At 39.4% G+C, this 25141-nt stretch overlaps 1 long non-coding RNA gene across 2 annotated transcripts in view; it reads left to right on the forward strand.

The window, feature by feature from the left end:
• The window catches only part of LOC116783162, a 65300-nt gene that overhangs the window by 1982 nt on the left and 38177 nt on the right, over positions 1-25141 (forward strand). For both annotated transcript variants that reach the window (XR_004355508.1, XR_004355509.1), the window contains exon 2: positions 2381-2478. This is a non-coding gene — a long non-coding RNA (uncharacterized LOC116783162). The remainder of the gene's footprint in view (positions 1-2380; positions 2479-25141) is intronic.

The following is a 25141-nucleotide window of genomic DNA, read 5'->3' on the forward strand; positions in this document are numbered from 1 at the left end:
AAAAAAGAAGTGACTGGAACATAGTAATGCATTTTGATAGCTAGATATAAATTCAACCCAAGGAACAATTTTAAGTTTATGGTAGCAGTAGCCTAATAAACCACACTTTTATAACCTTGCATGGAAAACCAATCTATTAGAATATTATAATAGCAGTGGAAAGATGTATGTGGACATAGGAAGGTACACATTTTGTATTTGGTGTCAGTATTCCTTGATTTCCTGAAAATACTGATTTTGTTCTAGATAGCAAGCTTTCATTATTTTTCATGTGTCCCTTTAGTTATTTTTCAGTGATTGTTCTAGACTGAAATCCAGATCACGTGTGATGACATAGACACCACAGAACTTCAGTGATTCACTATGAGGCAAGCTAAGCAAAATACACAAGTTTATTCCTGTATGTCTGTACTCTTTGTTAGGTCAGATCAGTCAGACATGGGTTGGTAAGCAAAACTGAAATCCCGGTTTTGAAAATGCACAGATGAAGGGGAGGAGAGCACTTGTAATTTAGATTCAGTTCCCCACTTTCCTTGAGAGAGTGGTTGGGCAGCTTAGCCATGGGGTACTCTTAAATTGTGCTGATTAGCTATGAGACCAGAAGTGCATTTTTCCACAATATTTCCTCATGAATGTTTAATTGTGATGAGGTAAACAAAGATGTCTGTAATAAGCTTCATGGTTGCAATAAATAAAGTATGTCTGAGCTATTGCTTGCCAAGACTTTTTTTGTGCTCCAAACCTCAGTGCTGTGATGTTATTATATACTTTGGTAATAGTGACAGGACAAGAGAAGTCCTCGAATTCATCTTTTGAATGAGTAATGTTTAAAGGGTTTGTTTCTGTCCTGTTTCAGGATCTATTCACAAATCAAAACGTAAAAGGAATACCTTAGTACTTTATGCTACAGACAAACTTTAAAAATCAATCAGACGGAAAAAAAATAACCTTTCTTAGTGACTATATGCAGATATAGTCACAAAAGCAGGGACTGTGTGTTTTCTGTTTGTTGGATATTGAGGAAAAGGGGGACACAAAAACTGGTTCGGAAGGATGATACAATATCCTGTATCAATTTGAAACTGAGCATCTTCAAAAAGGAAGTATAAAAAATAAATGATAACAAAAGTAGGTTAACAGCAGCAAAGCTGGTGTTCAACATTCCGGAGCTGTACTTAGAAAAAAGGAAGGAGGAAGGGAGGGAGTGTTTGTTTTTAAAGATATAGATAAGGAACTCTAGCATTGGTTCACTGCAGTATTTGAGCCTGTAGTTAGTTTAAACCAGTTGAGTAGGTTTGGTCTGCTTAAATCCAAACATGTTGGGGTGTTCAGATGAAATGGCTGCTATGAAGAGACCCTAACAAACTGGCAGACTGTCTTGGGCTGCTTTGTGGATAATGACCCAAATTCAGTACTGTTTGATCTACTCTGGGCCTGTCTAATTTCTCCTCTGCAGATATAAGGAAATTAAATGACACCACGTGCAGTAAAGAATGAAGCTGTTAAGCTGAAAATTACAGAGGCCTGAGAAAGATAAATGATCAAAGACTGTATAAACGCATTGCTACGTGAAATGCACAGCACTTTACATGTAAAATAAGGTGATGAGAAGTGTCTTTGGGGCCTCAGCAACTGGCCACCTTCCAAGTTCTGCAAAGCTTTGCTTTATCCTGGAGGAGCTCTACCAAAATCAAACCTCTTGCTCACATAAGAGTTCGTGAGGTTGCGCCCCAAAGACTGCAGGACTTTGTACCTTGTCATACGAAGAGAGGCTGAGCTAGGAGGGGGACAGAAAGGAAAAAGCAAGGAGAAAACAGCAGACCCTAGAGGAGCTCAGGCTGCAGTTCAGCTCAACACCTGAACCAGCAGTGTTATGGCTGTGTTTAAACGTATGGCTCTGCTGAAGTCTGCGTGTGTGTCACCGTGTTATCTCTAATTGCACTCATTAGCTATGGCACTTGGAAATTGCAGTGCGCTCTCTAGGGGGGGGATGCGATGGCAACGCACGCCGGAGGCACCAAAAAAGAGATGCTGGGAAGAAGGTGAAGCAGAAAGGGGCAGGGGAGGGTCGGTGGCCACCAAAAAAGGCACAAGAGTAAATCTGTGAAGAAGAATAAGGAGTTAGAAACGACAGGGATAAATGAAGATGGCCCTAGAGAAGAGGATAAAGAAGATAAAGAGGAGCAGTGGAAGTGCTGTGGCTGTAAGATGCTGGAGGTTCCCTCCAGTACTGTGATCCTGAAATTCATTTTCATGTTTTGTTTAAAATAATTTAATAATTAATCATTTAATAATTAATCATTTAATTGTTTTGTTTAAAATAAATGTGTACAAGTGAAAGAATCTGTTTCATACAGCATATCTCGTATTAACCTTGCAGATTAGACAACTTTCCAGCAACATCTGTAAAGCTCATGAGAAGTAAAAAATACCACATTTGTAGGAGGAAAGGGGGAGTCGTGTCTAACAAATACACAGGTATGAAATAACCTTTATAAACACTGGAAGTAAAATTAATGGAACAGATTTCAGAAGAGAAAACTAACTGCCTGCAAATGATGGCAGTAGTGAATTGCTGTCAAGTAAGAATAATATAATAAATGAGATGGCAAAGGGAATCAAGTCAGTAAAATGAAGAACAATCATTGGATTATCCATCTGAAAATAGTTCATAATTATAAAAAATTTAATTTATAAAAAGTATATTTTTATTAATTTATAAAAATACTGAAGAATATGGTGAATCTGAAATATGAGGGAATGTCTTGCTTCCCATCTGTTCACAATTTAAGTTGAACTGGGTATGTATGTGAAGCAGGGAGTGTATTGTTGGTCTTATGAATAAATTGGTTTTTGCTTTCTCTGTCTAAAAAGGATCAATTGTCAACAGACCACTAGCCATCTATACCTTACAGCACACAAGGTGCACAGAGTAGAGGGAAAGACATATTTAGGTGTGGAGGCATGGTTTGATTTAATTTGTTCTTGTGAGTACTTGGTGGTATCTGTGAAGATTGATATTGTCTTTTTATGTGAAAGGATATTTGTGACGTGCATGTTTTACTTGATAATCTACTGAATTCACTTATGAATAAATAAAAAACAGCAAGAATGAGTTAAAGGAAAACTGTAGTGTCTTAAATTTCACAGTTCTTAAATGTGAAATGTTACTGCAGTTTGCTGAAGAGATTTTAGTGAACTGGAACCTTGAACGTATAAAGGATGTTGCCTTCATCTCATTTTTTTGCTTCTAAATGAACATTTGTGAACAATTCTCCATGGGAAAAAAATAAAAACAGATAAACAAACACCTCCCCCCTTAGTATATATGACAGTAGACAGGTAAGTTGTTTCTGCTGCATGGAAACAGCATGACAAAGTAAGATATTTGTATATGCAAGATTATACCTTAGTTTCATCACATTCAGCATCTTCTTAATAAAGTAAAAGTATTTTACACTGTTTATTATGTGCATGAAGTTCAGCACTCTGTGAAGCCCTCTAAATGCATACCCTCTTCTTACAGGAATCTGGCTTTAATTATTACCCTGATTGGTGATAATAAGACACCTTTGAGTTGCAGACTGCATCTTTTATAACCTTCACATCTGATTACAAGGTTTTTCCTCGGTGAAAGAGCAAACAGTTCAATATAAAATAGTGCCACTAGTTTATACGAGCAGATTTAGTTTTGCTTCAGTGATCAAGTACAGTAGGACATCATATATCCGTGAGGCATTCATGAAATCAAGGGTTATACTTTTAAGAGCTTTTGCTTGCAAATATCATATCTTTAAATGACTTTGCCCAGGGAGAAAAGGAAATTCAGGCTGGTGACAAAATAGGTAAATGCTGATAGCATTTTATCACAAGCTTCGAGACCTCCTCAAGGCATCAAGTTAAGGAAAAATAGAGCAAGATATTATGGGGAGGATATTTATTATTACAAACCACAGAGTCAACAGGGACTGCTAAATGTTCTTACAGTCATAATAGCCTATCTCATGTTAATTCTAGCCCAAAGCTCTGTGACTCTTTATGTGCAGAGATAATGGGGGGTAAAACTGTATTTTTAGTTTAGCAGCAGATTCCTCCCAACCATGGAAAATAAATTAGGGAGCTTTACAAACTAAAAATGATTTGGGCTTTGAAGGAATTCCCAGCAATAATATACAAGACTTATTACCCTGGGTAGTTAGAGGGTCCCATATGTTTATGGCTGATAGTAGCCATTTTGATTGAATATTGCCTCAGCAACTTGTTTTCAAATAATTTGCCTTTAACCCAAATCTGTTGATCCTGAAGAGGAGACCTTTTTTTGTAATGCTACTCTTGTCTGTACTCCCTATGTGTCTCTTGGATAAAATATAGTGTAGGTTGCCCAGAAAAAATGCTGCACTGCTGGTAAAGTTGCTATATTTGATGTAGCTGGAGTTCACTGAACATCAAGATTTAACACATCAAGACCTGTGTTAGGTTCATGTTTAAGAATGTGTGTGCATTTTTTTTTCCAGCTAAAAGACACTACAATTAGTTGTTCTACAATTGCAAAGCCAGGAAAATCAGTTGTTGCTCTTCATTATTTGCTTTACATTGTTATCTAGTAACATGGCTGCTTTGAGTTAGAAATGCTGTAAATGTGGGGCATAAAAATAGCAGTCCACCCCCCAGAGAATATATTGTCCCAATATAGGAAGAAACAGTTTGTGGATGTCAACAAACTGGACAGTGCAAAGAAACCAGAAGTTTCCTTATGTAGCCTCACATACTGTCTGCACTTAAGTGTCTGGGTAAAAAGCTGCTAAGCATTTGGAAAAAAAAGCAATAAGTAAGTAAGGAGACAAAAGCTGCTTGCCAGAAGCAAAATTAATAACAGTTTGGGGAAATCCAGAGTTAACAAGGAGTGAAGGAAGGAGTCAGTGTGATCCATGGAGGCTGGGATAGGCCAAGGAAAGCCTTGAATACACCGGCACTGTTTGTGGTGAATAGCCAGAAGAGGCAAAGAAAATGGCAATGTGTTCAAATAAATGATCTAAAAGGATGGTCTTTTGGGGTTGAATTCATCAGGGGCATGAAAAAAGGCGTTGAACTCATCTTGCACCACCGCAGTGAGTAACTGGGCTGAAGGTTCAGCTTTGTGCCTCCTTAGGAAAGGCTGGTTTAGCAAAGCTGCTCTGCAGGAGGGAGTGGTCAGGTTTTTATAGTGGATTCTTGGAAAAAGAAGTCTGGAGCAGGGAAGCAGAGCTGCAAGTTATTCTAGTATGTGGGACAGTGAAAGTTTTGCACTAATGATTGAGACTCCTTAGAAACAAAATAGAGAAAAAGAAAACCAGGGGCGGGGACTTATGAAGATGGGAAGGTGTATGCAATTATTTTTTTTTAGCATTTTTGTGATTACTTTTGGGGGGGATGGTGGAGACATTTTAAAAAAGTTTGCTAAAGTGGAATTACTTACTTTAATATTTCCTTTTTATTCTTCATCCCTTAAGTAGGTAAGATTTATTTTTTTTTAATCTATAATGATTCTGCAGTACTTTTAAAACATTTAATATCCAGTCTTTTGATAGCTGTGAGGAGAAGCAAACATTTATTGAGTGGAGTTGTGAAGTCAAAGTAATTTTAACAATTGTTAGGAAAGTTAATGTTTCTTTTAAGCATGAAGGGAATAGAAAACTACCTCTTAATACTGGAAATGTCAGATGAAGGATCTCTTATCTTGGTCTTTTTGTTAATGATTTATATTGTCACTGGGGTTCAGAATGCTTGTCATTTACTCTGTCCTTTGAGAATAGCTATAGCTACCTATGGTCCAATCCAACAGAAAATATGTTCAGTTCCTCTGTCACAAAAGTGCATGTAAGACTCAAAGTCACTAGAAGCTGCTCCCAAGACATACACTGCCAGAAAGTCAGATATATTTTATATTGCATTGGACCCTAAAGTGTTATAAAAAATGGAATATTCTTTTTTTTTTTATTTGGGGGGGGGTGTTGTGCAGGTTTATGACCAGCAAGGCAGCATCAAGCAGTTTATTGTAGAGCTGGTTTATGCCTTGCAAGAGAGCAGTGTAGTAGACCCTTGTGCATGCTTTGTTTTCAGCACCAACACTGGAAGCAATTTTGAATTTCATTGGATTTTAGTTGAATCTATGTTCTCTTTGTTGTCTCTGTGTGTATCGATATTGGAAAAAAAATTACACCGATGTGTTTTTTTCACTGTTAAAAAAGGCATTTAATTTGTTTTAGATTAGTTCAAACTCTGATTTTTTTACATCATGCTTAACAGTCCCTTTCTTAACCCTTTAATGCCATTCTCACTTTATCCAGCAAGGATAAAACATGTCATTTCCAAGGGGGATGGGGAAAGGCACTCAGCCACATGTAAATGAGGATTCAATTCTACAAAGCCAGGAAAGACATTTGGGCACATTAATTTCTGTAAGAATTTGTATGGATAATCCCCATATAAGTTAATTGGGATGTTTCCTTGGTAAATGAGGTAGCCAGGATCCACATGGAGGTGCCTGTAGCCTTCTGGGAGATTCAGCTGTCACTGATGGGAGGGATGTGAGCAGCCTCTCCTTTACTCATACAACACTGAGTGTCCTGAGCTGAGCCTTTGGATCTAATTAGATCCTGACTCAGGAGACTTGTCGGGATTAACCTTTAAATTGTATCTGAAAATACATCTCTCTGTGGTGGCTCTTTTTTTTCCTAACTTACATAAAGTTTTTGAAGTGAGCAACGTAGCAACTGTTTCCCTGTAAAATAGTATCCCTAAATTCACTTACTCTGTGATTCTCATATGGCTACAATTGCCAAAAAAGTGTGTGTGACAGTTGTGAACCTTGGCCCTACGCTGATGCCCAAGTTCACCAAAGTTGTTCTGAACCTGTAGGCAAGGGCTTGATCCTTCTCTCAGCAGCAACATCCTTTTATTAGAACTTGCTCCAGTTTGGGAATCAGAGACAGAGCTGTTCTCCTGAGAAGGAAGTCTTGGTGACTGCCTCTGTTTTCACTGGTTTGTATGTCACGCAGCAAACTGGAATTTGCTGAAATCTCGCTCCGTGGAGCAGAGAGGAAAGAAAATCAACCATAATTTTCTCTCTGCTGCCAAGAGAGCTGAGTCCCTCCAAGCAAGAGGGGATCCTGTGGCTGGGGGAAATGCAGGTATTTGGGAAGCCAGGGAAGAGCAATTTGTGTGATGTGCCTTTTCTTGCAGTAGTGGTTTCCAATTGCAGCTGCTCCTGGGAATTACAGATATTTTGGTTTCAGAAACAGTTCCTGTATAACAAGTATCTTATAGGATGGTGACAGAATTCTGACGTGGGCTGTTTTGTTCAGAGTTCTGATGACTGCATCACTCAATAAATGAGGCATTTTGTCACTAAGGGCCTGACCAGAACTAAGAAAATTTGTACTGTCATTCAAATCCACCGACTTGCAGTTTAGCTGTCATTGCAATATCAATTACAGATGGTCCTTGTGTTTGCTGTTACCATTCATGTTCATGGAAAGCCTTAATAGAGGGAATAGAAAGAGGATTATCACATACAGAAATAGATGATACAAGCACACCAATTTTGTCTCACTTATAAATAGCTCCCGGAAATAGTGGTCTATGAGGGAATAGGGCTGATTGACTCACTCGTTGTGAATAATTTAGCCTGAAAAATTAGCATTTTTGTACATGTATTATCCATGGAGAGCAGAATTCGTCTGTTTGTTATTCGTAATCTTCCATTTAATAGTTTATGCATTGCTGTCTGGCTTTCTTTGAGGTGGGCTTAATTCATTACTTTGTTACACGTGATGTGTGATGGACCTCTGAGTCGTCCTGACAAAAAAATTTTTGAGTCCTCGCTGGAGGACTGAGACGTTAGGCTAGAGAACAACTACAGCAGTCCACGGTTCTCTGTGGTCCCAGGAGGAGATGGGTCTCCTGTGTGATGAGAACTCACGTGCCAGCATTTTTTGGGAAATGGAAATCACCAAGGCAGGCATCATTCAGACTTGCAGTGGTCGTGAAATCTGTTTCACAGCGATTTTTTAATTCAAGTTTGAGCAAGACCTCGTAATCTGGCTTCCTTTCCAGAGAAAATTCCCCTTTCTGTTGTGAGAATGCAGGGTTAGTGCAGAGTCAGTGTGGGACTGGGAAATGTGAAGTCCATAGTTACAGCCCCCAAGCATGACTCAGTGCATATAGAGATAACAGAGAGCTGCTGAGTGAAGTGGTGCCAGTGCCAGAAACAGGCTGTGTACATTAGCATGGTATTCTACTTATTAAAATAAAATAATCAAGCTTCTAGTCCAAGAATTTCTCTCCTGAGTTGTATTCTATGGGTGTACATTGTAGGTACACACACATGTGATGTATGCACATCTCAGTTTCCCTCTCTTACTCATTTCTGCTCTTTGTGAGAGTGGCTTTGCACAGCTCTGTTTCTCAGCAGCAAATAGGAAATAGCAATCATTTGCCACTTCCTTCTCAGTATTTTATTAGTCCACGTTTTTCAGGTGCTGTGAGCATGCTGACCATTTACCTGGAAAACCCAACAGTGCTGGATTGCCAGGGTGCATTAATAAGTACCAGGAGAAATTCGTGTTATAATCACACAAGCAAACGTACAAAGGCACTGAATGTTAGTTTTATGCATGGTTACAACCGATGTCAAAATTATAGGATGTTGTATAATCAAATAATTTATTGGACACAGCTGGTTAACTGCTTACAGCAAAACAACCTGTAGCTTAATTGCTCCTTCTACTACACTGGTTTTATGCATTGTCCTCCTGGCCCCAATACCCAAAGTAGAAAAACCCTGCCTTAGGCTTCTTGAGGGTTGTGCAAGAAACAGTGGGTCATAACTCATCCATGTCAAATTAATGTTGTTGTCATGGGACATCAATGGCATAATGAAGGGAGAATAAGGGCATTAAGGAGAGTTAGTCCTTCAGTAGGACTTCCCTTCTAATTTCATTGATATGCTAAATGGAATTGTATCTTTTTTTTTTTTTTTACCTAAGAAATTATGATAATGTTACATAAACACTTCGGGGAAAAAATATGAACCTCGTTGTTTTAAAGTACTAATAATTTGTTTGTTTCCATTCAAAGTGGAATAGTTTTATACATTTAGAATTACCTCAAGGAAAGTTGCTATGTGCTGTCAGTTTTAAAATTTCTTCTCCTCTAAGTAGTTTTTGACAAGTTCAAGTATTTTACTTTATAGAGTACAAAGTTTAATGCCCTGCCACGTGTTCTAAAATGGCAGCTGACTATTTTAGTTTTCAGAGTTTATAGCCAGGTAGGTGAAGGACACTGATTCTTGGATACTTGCACACTTGGGGATCGCTCTGAACAGAACTGAGAATGTTTCTTTGAGTCCCTGATTGTAAATAAGAGAATTTGAGAAACAGTGCTTCATTTAGTCATGGGAACTCTTTACATGGAATGTTGGATTCTGAAAATAATTACCTTGATTTAGGTACATAAGTCTATTGAAGGGACAGGTGATGCTCAGTCAAAATAAGACTTGTGTCTTCAAGTTGCTAATTAACTGTATCAGCACAAATAGCTGTTCAGCCCTATGATGTAATAGTAAGTAGTTGCTTATTCCTGTTTTGAAGAGAAAACAGGCTTTAATTATATCCATATTTGAAGATTATGTCAGCCTAACTTTAGACTTCACTGTTAAGTACTTCAGATTTTGTGAATAGCTCCGGTGCTAGATACCGTTGAAAATGTATTCATAGGTCTTCACACTTTCTATCTTCATCCTTAGAAGCAGTGATTTATTAAACTAGTCAATACATAGGGATAGAAATAAAATTCAATTAGTGTGTCAGGTAAAACTCTCTGCTTTTCACTGCTGTTTTCCTTTTTATTTATGCAATGCTCAGTTCAATCAATCTGTACTTATTCAATGGGATTGTGAGTTTCTACTGCTTTACAAATAAAGAAACGCACAAATTGACACGGGAACTTCCTCTGCTACCGCACGTTGGGATTGGGCAAGATCAGAACCCCACCTTTGTTGGCTACACTGCATTTCCTACCCTTCCTTGTGACTCTGTTGTCGGCATCCTCACTATACGGCACTTCACCCCCTGTGCAGACCATTTAGCACCTTCTTCTCGTGTTTTGTTCAGCTCCAATGTGTGTCATGGCAGGTGTTCCAGCGTCATTTTTAGGTCCCGTGGCTTATCACTGCCTCCTGTCTCTGAAGGACCAGAAGTGAGAAGCTGTGAACTCCATCTCAGCGCTTGTGCAAAAAAAAAAAAACCCTGAAATTTGTTCTCATACTTGCTGCTCTCACAGACGTGTCTGCCTTGACAGAACAGGGCTGTGTCCTTGAACCTTTGGTGAGTTCCTAGTTTTCAAATATGCCTTCGAAGGGAAGGAAAAATGAGTTGAAAATTCGGTTTTCTGTTTGTGTTTTTGGCCATCACTTGCTTGAAGTGTTGAATGTGGCTAATGTACTTTGTTATATATTTCTTTCTACTGATTTCTTCCAAGTTAAGTAATGAGATTCCCTTCTTTGATTCCTGACATGTTTGTTTGCTTGTTTATTTTAATCAGGGACAACGGGAAACAGGAAAAATGTTCTGCTCACTTGCATGGTGAGCTGTCACTGGAATGATTTTGTTACACTTTCCAATTTGTTCTACAGATCCCTCAACAAATGTGGTTTCTAGCAGAACCATGAAAAGCCCGTCAGGAAAACATGCTCTGCAGTGTGCTCAAATACTTAAATATACACTCTTGCAGGTATTCAACACTTCCACGGTAAAATTCTTATGGTACCTTAAAAAAAATGATTATGAGCCAGTGCTAATAATTTAGTGATGCACACGAAAGGCTGTATGTGTATTATTTATCTGCATATTTTGTGCTGAATGGCAACATCAAACATTTTCCTTCGTGTCATCCTTCTTATCCTTCTTGAACCTTGAACCTTTCTCAGTTGGAGACTCAGTTTCCCAGTTTTTCTAGGTACTTTACCAAGTGTACAGATTTCAAGGAAACAGAACCATAAATTTCTCCCAACACTTGGCTCTTGTTCCCGTTCCCAATTTCTAAAGAGGAGCATTGTTTGCTCAGAGTTTGACTCAGAATGCCAGGAACGCAGCTCAGCAAAGCTGCATTAAAAATCACACGAAAGGGGGGAAACTGGGTTAACAAAGACTATAACCAGTCCCGAGCAACAATCGCTGTGCTTAACGACATTTAAAACTAGATTAGAGAAAACAAGTAAACAAGAGCTAAAGGGAGAAAGCTGCTGCAGAGGGAAGATGGGGCCACGTGGTTCTTCCCCTCCCTGGTATCAACGGGTGTAGGAGCGGTGTGATATATTCAGCGTGCTAACATTTGCATTACAAATGCTTGTGCTGGGTTTAGAAAAGACCTAACAGATTGTCATTGCCCAGAGCACTGGCATTACGGTGATTGCTCCAATATAACACGGCTGGTAAACGTCTCCTTAACCCTTGTGCTCCCTTCATCCAGCCTGGAGTTATTTGCCCAGAGTGAGCTTTCCGAGACAAATGCCTGTTTTGATGCCCACAGAGATGTGGACAAAACAGTCATCTCTTTTACTCACGAGCATCTGAGATACTGCATGTTTTAAGTGCATGGATTTTCTGAAGTGCTGGAGTGATAGATGATGCACAGCTCGTTCCTCAGAGCACTGCCGAGATTGCACCCTGAGCTGGTGGGAAGATGAAGTATTAATGCAAGGCTTTTCACACATTCTGTTTCTCTTGTAATCTCTCCAGTTTTCTGAAAGCTGTAGGCAACAAAATTAACACCCTTTTGTTGTTTATACCATTGTTGCAATGCCGTCATTCAGTTTAATTGCAGTTGTTCTAATTTAGATTGGTGGAAGCTGGAATCTTGTCCTCTGGTTACTCAGTGAACACTCTATAAATGATCACATCTGCAAAATTGTGAGGGTTTGTTTTGAGAATATTTTATTTTTAAAAAAACACCCTAAATTTAAGTTTTACAGGTAATTTGAAATAAGTAAATCTCACAAATTTTTGAACTTGGTTTTTGGATTTAGAATCACAGAATGGTTTGTGCTTAAAGAGACCTTAAAGATCCTCTGGTTCCAATCCCCCTTTCATGGACAGGAACATCTTCCACTACAACAGGTTGCTCAAAGCACCATCCAACCTGACCTTGAATATTTTGAGGCATGAAGCATCCACAGCTTCCCTGGGCAACCTGTTCTGGTGTCTCACCACTCTCACAGTAAAGGATTCTTTCCTAATATCTGATCTAAGCCTACCCTGTTTCAGCTTAAAGCCATTCCCCCTTGTCCTATAACTACATGCCCTTGGGAAAAGTCCCTCTCCAGCTCTCTTGCAGGCACCCTTTAGGTACTGGAAGGCTGCCAGTTGGTCTCCCTGGAGCCTTCTCTTCCCCAGGCAGAACAACCCCAACTCTCCCTTGGCCTTTTCTAATAAGAGAGATACTTTAGCCCTCCAATCACCTTCTTGGCCCTCCTCTGGGCTCACTCCAGCAGGTTCACATCTCCCTCATGTTGAGGTCCCAGAGCTGGATGCAGCGCTCCAGGTGGGATCTCATGAGAACAGAGTGGAATGGGAGAATCACCTCTCTCAACCTGCTGGGTCCTTCTCTTGATGCAGCCCAGGATGCTCTTGGCTTTCTGGGCTGCAAGCCCATGAGCTCAGTGTTGGCTCATTCTGAGCTTCTTGTCAACTCAAGGACTCCCAAACCTTCCTCCTCGGGGCTGCTCCCCACCAAGACTCTGCTGTGCTTGGGATTGCCCCAACCCTGGTGCAGGACCACGTATTTGGCCTTGTTGAACTTCATGGGGTTCCATCAACCTGTTGGCTGCAACTCTTGAGTGCAACCATCCCCCCAATTCCTTACCTGTGCAGGAATCCCTCTGTCCAATTCATGTCTCTGCAGTTTACAGACACGGGTGCCACGTGGGACAGTGCCAGATGCCAAATAATTCTTAGTGGTTTCCATCCCACTAAAGAAAAGTAGATCCGTGTAGACAGACACCTATCAGCCCCAAGTGTGCTTATAAAAATTAATAATCACCTCAGCAAAGCACTGACAAATGTTAAAAAGTTCCTGTTCGTATTAGTACAAAAACTGGGTATCTGAAGCAATACTGTCACTAAAGTAAGACAAACCCAAGCTGTTCTCTACTCTGTGGGAGTATACAAAATGCAACTAAATCAGATTATGAATTGACAAAGAGATCTCTATTTAAATGTTAGTGAATCCACTTCTATCAGTAATAGAATGCAGCAGTGTGAAAAGGTAGTGATCTTAATTCCAGCCTGCAAACCTAGCAGAAGTGTTTGAACTTCTTTGCTTAAAAAGAGTTCCTGAGAGACTCATACAGAAAGAACCAACCAGGTAGGATTGCATTCAAACTAAATTCTGTCTTTTTTGTCTTTTAAGATCAGTTCACATCTCTGTCTCAGGGAACATAGTCTGAACAACGTGGTCTGGGCCAGGACAATGTACTAGCATTTTAGGTTTTAACAGAACTTAAATTTGCATAAAAATAAATATAAAATGCTGATAAATAAATAACTAAATCTCTTGTGCTTTTAGAAACTCTATTTCACGATTGAAACATCCATGTTTAGACAAATATTTATTTCTTTTGATTCAAGGTCTTTCAGGAGATGGAAGAGCACTTCTTTCAGTACTGTTTTGATTAAAGTACCACTGTCATATTTTCACTGGCTCAGAGGTGTCATAGGATGATTTTACTGATGGCTCCAGCTCAAAAACATATAGGAGGTCACAACACTCCAGCTTTCTGGTTCCTTTGATTTTGTCTTTTTGTCAGGAAGATGTAAGAACACCTTTAGAGTTTTACTTCACCTTAGACATTAACTCAGCTCCAGAAAAGTTTTAGTAATCATTAAAACTAAACAATCAAACAACAAAAACAAAAAAACCCCAAAGCCCCCAAACCAAACAACCTGAAATAAACTATTTTGTTATAATAATTTTATAGTATTTAAAACAAAAATTTAGTCTTTATGTATAGTTTTAAATTTAACCAGTTAATCAGTGTTTTGTACTCTGATGTCATCTTACATTTGCAACTGATTGTATTTCCAAAAACCCCTCTTTATTAGCACACAAAATTTCCTTATTGTTGATATAAGCTGCATCAAGCAATTTTTATATGACAGTTTGCAACTAGATGTAAATGTCCTAAATGTCTGAAAGAAAAGTAAGTGTATCATGTCAGCATTTAGTGGGCAACTAAAATGTGTACTTTGAAGGAAAGGCATAGAAGTAGCCAATACTGTCTGGAAACTACTGTCCTTATATAGAGGATGTGTATGGAATTTGAAGAATGGCAACTTCCAAAAATTTGCAAAACCAAAACTGCTCCAATGCAGATAAATGCAGCAGAAACAAAGTTTCTCCTTGTCATAAAGAAAGGCATGAGGTCCAGTTTTATGACTGGGTAACACACCCAAATTAATTCCTTATTTTATTTATATGTCCTTTAAAGAGTGTATCATCACCTTGAAGAAGCTGAATGTATAAAAAAACCCCATAGATATTCTAAGAAATCTTTTTTAGAATAGAAATATCATCTCCGATATGTTGGTGTCTTGTACAAAGCCATGTCATTAACTTCTTTGAGAAGGTAGTATTTTGTGGGGGCTGTTTTTTTGGCTCTTGAAATTACAGTTTACCGTTATTAATTAATTCATGACTATCAGTAAAAATCTTCCACAAATATTCTGTGTAGAAGACAAAAGGGTCCAAAATGAAAATGTTTCAAAGCACTGTTTGAAAGAGGATGTAACAGCATGGTAAAAAGATAGCATCATAAAGCTGCATTCCAGAATTTGTGCAAATGTCCCAAGCAATAATAAATAGGATTTTGTGGGTGAGGGATGGTCATTGTATCTTTTTTTATCACCTCTGAGAGAAATGAGCTGCGATTATCTTGACTATTTCATCAACTTAAAACAACCTTTCATTCTGAATTTCAAGAGTGCTTTTTGGCTGAAAGAAAAGGGCAGATTTGTGATTATCTAAATTACGAAAAGACATAATATTTTATTAGCAGTCTTGGCAGCAGCACTCATGTATGCAAGCTGTAGCACAATCTAAGGTACTTGTTAGAGTAAAAGCTAATTAAAATTTAAACTGAGCTGATGGCATTCAGACTGCCACTGGAGGGGGAGGATTGGATTCTGTGGGTCTCTTCTCACACATGTGTGCTTCTGCCATTTTGTTCTTTGGTAGCCAAACAGCGTCTGTCTGAGCTCAAAGATGTGTTAGTCTGCAGCGTTTTGGTGTGCTGCTGTCAGAAAAAAACCCCCACATAGCCTGTTATTTGCCATGGTTTTGTGTGTGATCCTTGATAACTTTTGTGATCTTGGATAGCACCTCTAACCAGGCATTTTCAGTTGTCAAACACTGGAGCCCTGTTTTGGTCTGCAATTTTCCCCAGCAGCGTTGCAATGAAGACCTAGATACGCAAAATGGGTTTTAATGTGAATTTCCTAGATAAGAGTAAGTCAAAATATCAAAGTACCCGCCCGTTGTGGTGGCTCTACGAGTTCACTGAGAATGGCAGTGCTAAATCTTGTGCTTCACTTCTGTGTGTGAAGAGTGACAGCTCAGTACAAGGTTTTCCTGCCCAGCCAATGTCAGTCTGGCATATCAATGCACTCCTCTCGCTGATGTGCACCGAAGGCTTGAGCCAGGATTACAGGAGCTCAATAAAGAGCAGGATGTGCCATGGTTTGCTTTTACTGATGAATGTGGCTTGGGCTAACTGTCAGCAGGGCTTAGGGGAAACTATCTTTTAAGTCAGGACTCTGCTACACACAGAGGGAGCCATTTGCTCTTGTGAAAATTAGCAGTTATTCTATGCAAATTTCTATGTTGCCACTTTGCTGGATTTGATTCCTACTGTTTGAGCTGGATGCAACCGGAAAATCATCCATTTTCTTCCCTGTTTTCTATAATATTTGTTTTGGAAAACACGCCAGTAGTGGTGGAAGGCCTATTCCTTCGTGATGTTTGTTCCTTCTTTTTTGTACTTAGCCAGAGAAGACTAATCCAAATATATCAGCTGGTGAATTCCAAATGGCAAATGAAGGCAAACTCTGTGACAAGAGCAGTGAACAGGTAAAAGATCGAGTGCTCAATTATTTTATGCAGGTACATAACATACTAGTTTTTCTTAATTCAAATTTTTTTTCTACGTGTGAAGCTTAAAAGGAAAAAATTTCCATCATTTCTGATCAATTCCAAATACTGTGATAGAATCTGTAACATGGTTTGAATCTCACGTCCCTGGTTCCAGTAAATGCAGAGATGCAAGAAAAAGGGAGTGGTTCTGTAGTTGGTGGAAAATGTCCTGTAGACAGTGGGAAAGTGAAGATCTTGACACAGTGAACAAAGTTAAGAAAGATTTTGAAACAGTCTTACGCCAGAGATCCAAGGGGAAAATTGTAAAGAAATGGTGAAATATTGCAGGCATCTCTTTTACCACTGATTTTTTCTTGCTGAGGTTGTTTTTGTCTACATCAGGGAAGTTTTCATTCTGCAGAGTCCTTCAAGTGCTTTCATTCAGGGCAACTTGTGGTTATGTTTTAGTTTTTTCCTGTGCAACAGAAGAAAAAAAATCCATTGTAATAATTAGCAGATACAGAAGAATGATTGGGAGCAGACATGGAGTTTAATGGAGTGTAATGAAATTTTAGTGGAGCCTGAAATTTGTTTTGAATGGAAACAAATACAGTGAAGCTCTTTCCTGGTGTTCCACAGGAGTATCCCCTGTGATTTTTGTATCTATTGAGGTGATTGGCAGAATTTTCAATATGTTTTCCGATTATCTCTGCGAACACTTTGGAAAAGTCAATTGGTTGAAGCTCCTTTCCTTCCCTTCCTTGATCCTCTTCCCCTCTTCCTTCCCTCCAGTTATGCTACTCCTTATTTGAATAAGTTGGAAAAAGAAAAAAATATTTAGTGGCATTTGCTATGGCAAATGTGAAAGGTCACATTCTTATTGAGAACAAATCGAATTTGGTGAAACTATGAAAATATTTTTAAGGTAATTTATATCTTTTAATGATTTTACCAAAAGCTGTTATGGGGTGTAACGTGCTGTTGTACTATCCTGCACTTTGTCATGATAGAGTAAGTACACTGACAGTTTATTGTGGAAGAGATTGTAAGTGTATGAAGTAAATAACTCTAAAATATCACAGTGTTTTTAATTCTCAACTCAAAATAAGTGCAACAAAGAGGAACTTGGCAGAGTGGTTTCCTGCTCCTCTCCCTGCAAGGGCTTCATCACATATATAGACAGGCATGCTAATAATCTCTGAAACATTATTGCTCTTAAGGAGAAATCAGGGGTTTTTTGTTTGTGAATGGACATGCAATTTATAATCTATTAATCTATTAACATCTGTTTAGCTCCCCTATAAACTACTCCCCTAAAACCACCCTCCTCCCCACCCCCAGCTCATGATCAATTAGCTGTGAATGGAAATCGAGAGCAGAGACCATTGTTAAATCGAAATATGTCAATGCATTTCAAAAGTGATGCCCTTGACATTAAATCTTTTAAAGATCCTCACTTGGCTGTCACCTCATGCTGTTGCCCAGCATCTTGTCTAAGCCTACTACTAATCCTACTTGCTACCAATATATTCATTAGCTATTTAATCTCTTAAATCCCGTGTGAGAATTCACAGAGCAACGACATTTGCCTGTAATTATATATATATATATATATATATATATATATGTCCATATGGGTTGTATGCCCGTGCAACCCAAATTTGATTTCTGCTCTTCCCTGTGTTCTAGCTGTCCTTCTATCCCTGCCTCTTTACAAAGAGCACTGTGGTGCCTGTTGCTCAACAACCCTCTCATGCTGAGTCTTGTCACCAGGCAAACAGATGTGCTGCCTGGAGAAATACCTCTGAGGCTTTGGCAATTAATCTGGGAAGGTTCCCCACCTCTCCATCCTAGATGTCGTGATTCTGATGGATACTGACGGTCTGGAAGTCCTTGCTAAGAGGTTGGGTTGACGTCCTCAGCTGGCAGGACACTGTAGGCCTATGAACTGTACTCAGTCCTGGGGAGGTGGAAAACAGCAGCGTGTGCAGAACTTCAGGAAAAAGAGCACAGTCAGTGCTGTGCCCTGTGAGCTGGCACCAGAGCTGGGGCTTCATAAGATGCCATTTCATGGATCTTTTCCTGTATTTGAAAGACTGGAGTGCTGTGAGCCACCATTCCCAGTGGTCAGTAGCTCATCACTTTGTGACAGGCAGGTGTATCACGGGCTGAAAAGGGCCTCCTGCATCTTTACTGAAAACAGGGACAGGGTCACTTGCACCATTTCAGTGCTTGGAGAGTTGTTGGAGATGTCACATACCTCCTGGGTTTATGAGTCTGTGCATAGACATGATGCTTTCATGGCCAATTAAATGGGCTTTCTTGTGTGCCATTCTGAAATGCAGTCAGGTTGTGGTTGCCCGTCTGTGAGACGTGAGGTCTATGACAATGTGCCAACAGCCTCTATGGATCATTGCATTTGAGTGTTCCTTTACTGGCCAAGCTCTTCACATCTTTCTCCCATGCAAGGATGAAAAACATTTATTTGGAACGTGAATGTGCTTTGCCAGCCTCGTGTCAGCCCATTCCATTGCCCCAAATCCCCACGACTTCACTACAAAGAGAACACCTGCTTGGTAGGGAGCAAAGGCCAAAAATGTGACTGGGGAGAAACTGGTCAGCAAAACTGCTCAAAGGAGAAGAAAACTTTATTTCCTGCAAGAGCCAATATGATCCTCAAGCTTGGATACCTCCCTTGTGAGTGCTGGCAGAGATCCAGTAACAGCTGCATACATGAGAGAGAGAGAGACTGCTACTCTGAAGAAGCTGCTGCCCTGAGAGACTGGAAGGGATCTGTCCTTCTTTCCCTCCTGGACTCTTATTTAGAGGGGAGAAGAGATCTGATCCACTGTAAATACTATATGTCATGGTAGAGATAGTTGTGATCGTGTGTATAATGTGTTATAATATTTATTTGTACAGTCATTGTAATATATTCCCTTTCCCCCACTTTGAGTCTGGCATGTTTTGTCTGGAAAAACCCATCTCACATTGGGTTGAGACGTGGGAGGGGGAATGGAGGTAGGGAATTGGATTTTGGGGTTATCTCAAACCATGACAGTGTGGAAGTGAATAGAGATGGGGCACAGGAGGTAATGGGATGTGTGAAGAGTGAGGCAGGAAAATGTTGTGTGAAGCAAACAGCCAAAACATGAACATTTCCATGTGGGCTACCACGGCCTGTCAGAGTCCAGCTGTAACGACCCAGGTGCCATCTGACTTTTTTGCACAGCATAAGAAGCACTTTGGAATGTTATATGAGCCCTCAGCAGTTTGGGAACAGGTCTGTTGCACCGTGCAAGCTGGGAACAAGCTGGAGGACTTTGTGGTTGTGCGGGTTGCTCGTTAATTCAGACATTGTTTTCCCCCTTAGCCACTGGAGTGTGTTAAGCCTGTGCCTGGAGCACCTGACCAGCAGCAATCTAGTTCTTGTGCACCTTTCCACTGTCTGAACACGTGCAGGGAAGACTGGAGTGTGGTTGGGTGCCCTTCTGCTCCACCTAAAACCAGTAGTGAAGCCACTCTGAAAAACTGCCTTCCAGTATGTGCTATATGTGTGTATATATATATACATATATATATACAGTGTGTACTATACATGGTGTATCAATCAAAAAAAACCCACTGTTAAAAGTCTCTTAAGGTCAACTGTGTGTGTTTGAGCAGAACTTCCATGCCAGACACTGTGTTGGGGCGTTGAGGCTGAGAACTGAGGACAGTGTAGGTCACTATTACGACTGTTCCGGTGCTTAACCCTGCTGGTGTTACCTCCTACCCTGTATTTTCAGTGTAGGAGGTAACACTTTAGATCACTAACCTCTAAACGATGTCCATTTTAAGTTGACCAACAGATGGCACCATCAGTCTCCTTTTCTCTTGTGGCTTAGAAGCAAATCTTAATGCAAACTGTTGTCCGGGTCTCTCTGCTGCTTAATTCAGTAATCTCGTTCTAATTAATATTTCATTTAAATTCCTAACGTCTTAAAATAGTGCTTAAAAGCTGTGCGTGCCTACATGTGCAATGAAACAAATTATAAGGATACATATTCATAATTTAACCTGCTAGTGTATTAAATGACTCTTGATTTTCAAGGGGTTTCCAAGTCAATCCCGAATTTGAATGATAAGTAGAAAAGGCACCACGTGTGATCGTTTCAGTTTAACAGATGCATACAGTAGTGAAGAGCTAAAATGCAGTTTGAAAATTGATTTAACAAGGTAAATTGCATAAAAAGTATACTGTACTGATTTCTGGAAACTCTACCTTTCTCTTTTCTCAGATTTATAGTAAGTTTTCACTGTATTCTCTAACTTTAAGATACATCCTCAGGATCTGTAGAAAACCCCATCAACTGATGAAAATCATGACTTCCAGCAGCTACCTTCTTCTGTATTATCCGAATTCCCAATCAGATTTTCAGAATGAGACATCACTGAGAATGTGTCAGGAATAAGAGCTGCCTGGACACAGAGAAAAGAAAAATAAAGTCGTAAGGAAAGGAAGAGCGATGTAGAGTTCAAAGGAACCACTACATACTTCTGAAGGGATGAATGCTGAGCAATGTGGACGTCTAGCTAGGGAAAATACAAAGGTTGCTTTTGAGTTTCAGACTTTATTATTTTATCCTGAAAGGTGTTAATGGCTCTTAGCATGTAGCCTTTTTTTTCCCCCCGAAAATCCAGCCATGGTATAAAGATGTCTATCAGCCTGGACACTTTGGAGAGCCCAAGGTTAACGTGGCCACGGTTGTCTTCCCTGGACGGTCATTATGCAACATGTGCAAAGCATCTCTGAAATACCACCACTGAATCACTTGGGTTCCCCAGTTGTTGACTGATTATGCACAAACGTACGTGACTAAATAAAATGTGAGTGACATTTGGAACCGTGTTCTGTTTTCTCATAAGAGAATAACAGTATCATTACAAATTCCTTGGGGTGACTGAGTACAAATATATGCTTAGCTTGCAAATCACCAAGACAAACTGCTGTGAGGGTGCAAAAAGCAGACATAGGGTCTAGTAGCAAAGGTAAAGTGAACTTCCTTTACACTCAAGGCTTTTTTTTTTTTTTTCCCCAGAGGTATTTTTATCACCACAGGTATTTCAGTTATGTTTTAATTAAGCTCTATGATTATAAGTGCTTGTCAACTGAGGACATCTATCTGGGTAATTAGAATGATAGTGCGAGGGATAATTATAGAACATAAAAAGTAGCTAAAAATGAGTCTGTTGTGATGCAGTTAAATCCTACACAGCTGCTCTGCTTCCCTTGCCCCACCTCACTGAGATCTTAGGTCACTGGCTTGCTGTCCACTCACACTGCATTACTTTAAACCAGATTAGGGAACAGTTTAATGTGAAAACTTAATCCTATGGAAATCCAGCAGGGATGTGAATGGAGGGACAGCAACCAGCACACCATCCAAAGCCTCTCCTGTATCATAATGAGGTGTGTTCCACGACAGACAGAAATCTTTCTTCAGCAGATGCTAAATGAATGTATTGTTCCATAATAAATCCTGTTTAGATATCCCCAAGGCCTGTGTCAACGTGCTAGTTAAGCATATGTTCAAATCCACTCTGACTTCCTGAAGTACTTAAGCTTTATTCAGGCTGGGTTATGTGCAAGGGGAGGTTGCAAAATCAGAACCTATTAATAAATACCTGCTTTATTAAGCTAAGATTTGTTAGCCCTTTTTCTCCAATGCTTTGCTTAGGTAGGGTTTAATATAAAAGCATATTTTTTTATTTTTTTTTTCTGTGTTTGATTGGAAATCATCAGTAATATATGAACAAATTATTCTTCATTTTAGGTTTGATTTCAAAGACACAGTGAAAGTTAGTAGAATTTTCCCCTTAAGTCAACAGGGAGCAGCAACAGGCCTTTGCATTCTCAGAAGTTTCCCAGAGAGCCTTGGTTTTCCTTCAGCATGCTCATCATTATAATTTAGAGTCCCTAAGAATGCCATTGATGTGAATGTGATCCAAATTTTCACGTGGAATTCTGAAAGCCGGCACTTCTTAATTATGCTCTTCATGGAATAAAAACCTAAGGGTTAGAGGGAAAGCTTCAGAAAAAGAAACACCATTTCTAAAATCTGAAAAAAAACCCACCCCAAACCTTTGCAGCTCCCAGCATATTTTGTATCTTGATTTTTGTGGTGTCCTTGCTCCTTATGTCATGGTTCTTTTCTTTAACCTGACTTTTTGAAAAGGGAAGAAGCCAGCAGTTCTCTCACATCCACTCTTTTACTCTTTGAGGGCACTTTAGAAGAAAAATAGTTCAGCTGTTCCTTTTCCTCTAAATCTAAAGGAAAGTTTCTGAGTTAAGGAATTCCTTTGTAACCCCAGGAAGGCAGCAGTATATTTCTGTTTAGCTTTGCTGGGCCTTTGCATGAGTTTCATCTTCCATTGATTTATGGTGAGTAGGGATAATTCTATTGGATACAAGGTATTGTATCTTAATTTGTGTGCTGGAACCTCACTGTAAATTTGTTGTCCAAGATGTTTCCCTTTCATAATTAAATTTCAGTACCTAGTTTTATTGCTGTTCTCAGGGATAAATCTTTGATCTGAGAGCTTTCATACTCTCTATCTTTATTGCTCTCATTTTTATTACAGGTAAGGGATTATTTTTTACTATCTTCCCAATGATCTTGACAGAAACCTAACATATGTTGGTCTGTACTTTCTAATTTATTCATTGACTGGAGAAACCTTGTATTAATAAGCTTTTTACATATTGCCCTGTGCTGTTATGTTCTCTTCAGCTTATATGCAGGTGCCTTCTGATTTCCTACAGAATTTTTAACCTTGTTGGTCTCTGTTCTTTAGGGCACCCATCATGCTGTCCTCAGGCAGCATGCACAATTGTTAGTACTATTAAAGGAATTTATGTGAAGTCTTACATGGTAACAAAACCAAAAGCTCTGGAAAGTAGAACATCAAGTTTCAGCTACAGCAGCAAACCCTAAACCCCCATCGTGGAATTGTTGCCTGGTGCACATGGAGTTTTCTTGGAAGGCAGAGAGACCAATAAACTCACAGTTGCTACTTGGTACAGAACTTTTCTAGAGAATAGCTCAAATGGCTGAAACATTTGTGAAAATGCCATTGGTAGCCTTGTCTTTAAAAATAAAATGAAGCTCCAGGCATGAGAATTAGAACAGAGAAGGAAAGCAATACACAGGAATTAAAACAGCGTAAAATGTAATTGCAGCATTTAACATTTATGCTGTAATGTCATAAATGTCAGCCAGTAGAGCCTTCAGCAGAGATTAAATTGCTCTGCTTCACCAGTGGGATGGGCATGCATAGTAATCATTCCAGGTGTTTCTTGTGCACATCTGTCCCAAGATCTCTCTCGGCAAAGAGTCCGTCCTTCGCTACCTTTGAAAGTCTCTTCTTTTGGGATTTGTCAGAATGTTACCCAGGATTTATGTTAATTGGGGAGCCAAGATGTTGCCATGGCAATCTCGGCTGTTTATAGCTTTTTGATATAATAAGCAACATTCACTGTAGCACTGCTTCTAAAAAATTCAAGAGGTGTGTTAGTAACAGATAAACACGTGATGCAACGAGCCATCTTTCTGCTTTTACAGGAAAGCAAAAAAGAAATGAAACCTGATTTCCCACACACAGGTTGTGGATACAAAGGTCAGAGTGAAGCCTGGACTGCCCTTTGAACGCTGCAACTTTCTGCATTAAGTTCAAGTGCATTTGTCTTGGTCAGTCTCAGTTGGGCTGGATCACACTTACGGAGCTGGAGACGCTCCCTCTGGTGGCTCATCTATCACTTGGCATCTTCTACATTTTTTTTAAAGCTGGTTTCTGCACAGTCTGGTGGATAAAACAACCACAAAAGCATTGGTTCAAATGGTGGTGGAAATTTGGCAGTGGATTTCGATTTGCATTCAGCAAACAGTGATTAGTGGGTACTGTTGGGGTGGTTTGTCGAGCATGCACAGACTATTATAAATTCACCTGCACGCTTCAAACACGACCTTTGACCCCTGAAAAATTAATTTGGCCATCCCTTGACAGAGGTTGCTAACATTGCTGAAGTTCAGAAAAATACTGTCTTGCTTATCCTAAAGATGTTTTATTTATTATTTATGTTTTGCCATCTTTAAGGAAAAAGAAAGCGCTGTGTTTATTTAACATTGTGAAAGAAAGGCAGAAGAGGCCACATACCTTTTTAATTAGAATATATCTTATTACATCATGTGATGGGGAAAAATATTATTTCTAGAAGAAGAAAAAAAAAAAACAACCCAAAACCAAATCACCTGGATTTCAGCAAAAAGGGGTCTTGACATTACCTCTGGAGAAGAGAGCTTTGGAGCCAGGTGTTCTGGCCAGGCAAAGCATTTTTGCTGGTTGCCTACAGCAGTGACTGGGCATTTAGCAATATTTAGGACTTGCAAGGAGATTTTTTTTCAGCATTTTGAAATGGCAGTAGCATTTTCCTTTAGCCATTCCAAGCGGTTGGATTCAAGGTAATTAATATATTGTCCCTATGAGGTGTAATTTTAAAAGGAAAGGTAACACCTTATAGAACTCATAGGAAGGATATTTTCAAGGTTTTTCGAGTTACTTCGGAAGAAAACTCAATTTCATATGGAAATGCAGGTGTTTTGGGAGCAGTTTCGAGGATCAGTTTTCTCTAATAGGTGATATAAACACATATATATGATATTATGATATAATGCTACCCAGCTTTTGGGGCTGATAGCCTTTGCAATCAGTTCAGTCCACCACTCGTGATTTGACTGTGATGATGTTAAAACCTCGTCGGTGTCAACTTGTACTCGCTCTTTCTTTGTGGAAGCATTTACAAAACCCGGTGTTTAAAAAAGCCCCAAACCTGAAAAGTGTTCTTTTCAGCTTTGATGGCAATAAGTTTTGTGTTTTGCATGTTTTCCAAAAGTCTCAGCTACTGGAATCAATGAATCGCTCTGAAAACGTTGGCTTT

Source organism: Chiroxiphia lanceolata, chromosome 2 (genome assembly GCF_009829145.1).
Source record: "Chiroxiphia lanceolata isolate bChiLan1 chromosome 2, bChiLan1.pri, whole genome shotgun sequence".
In the NCBI taxonomy this organism is placed as follows: Eukaryota; Metazoa; Chordata; class Aves; order Passeriformes; family Pipridae; genus Chiroxiphia; species Chiroxiphia lanceolata.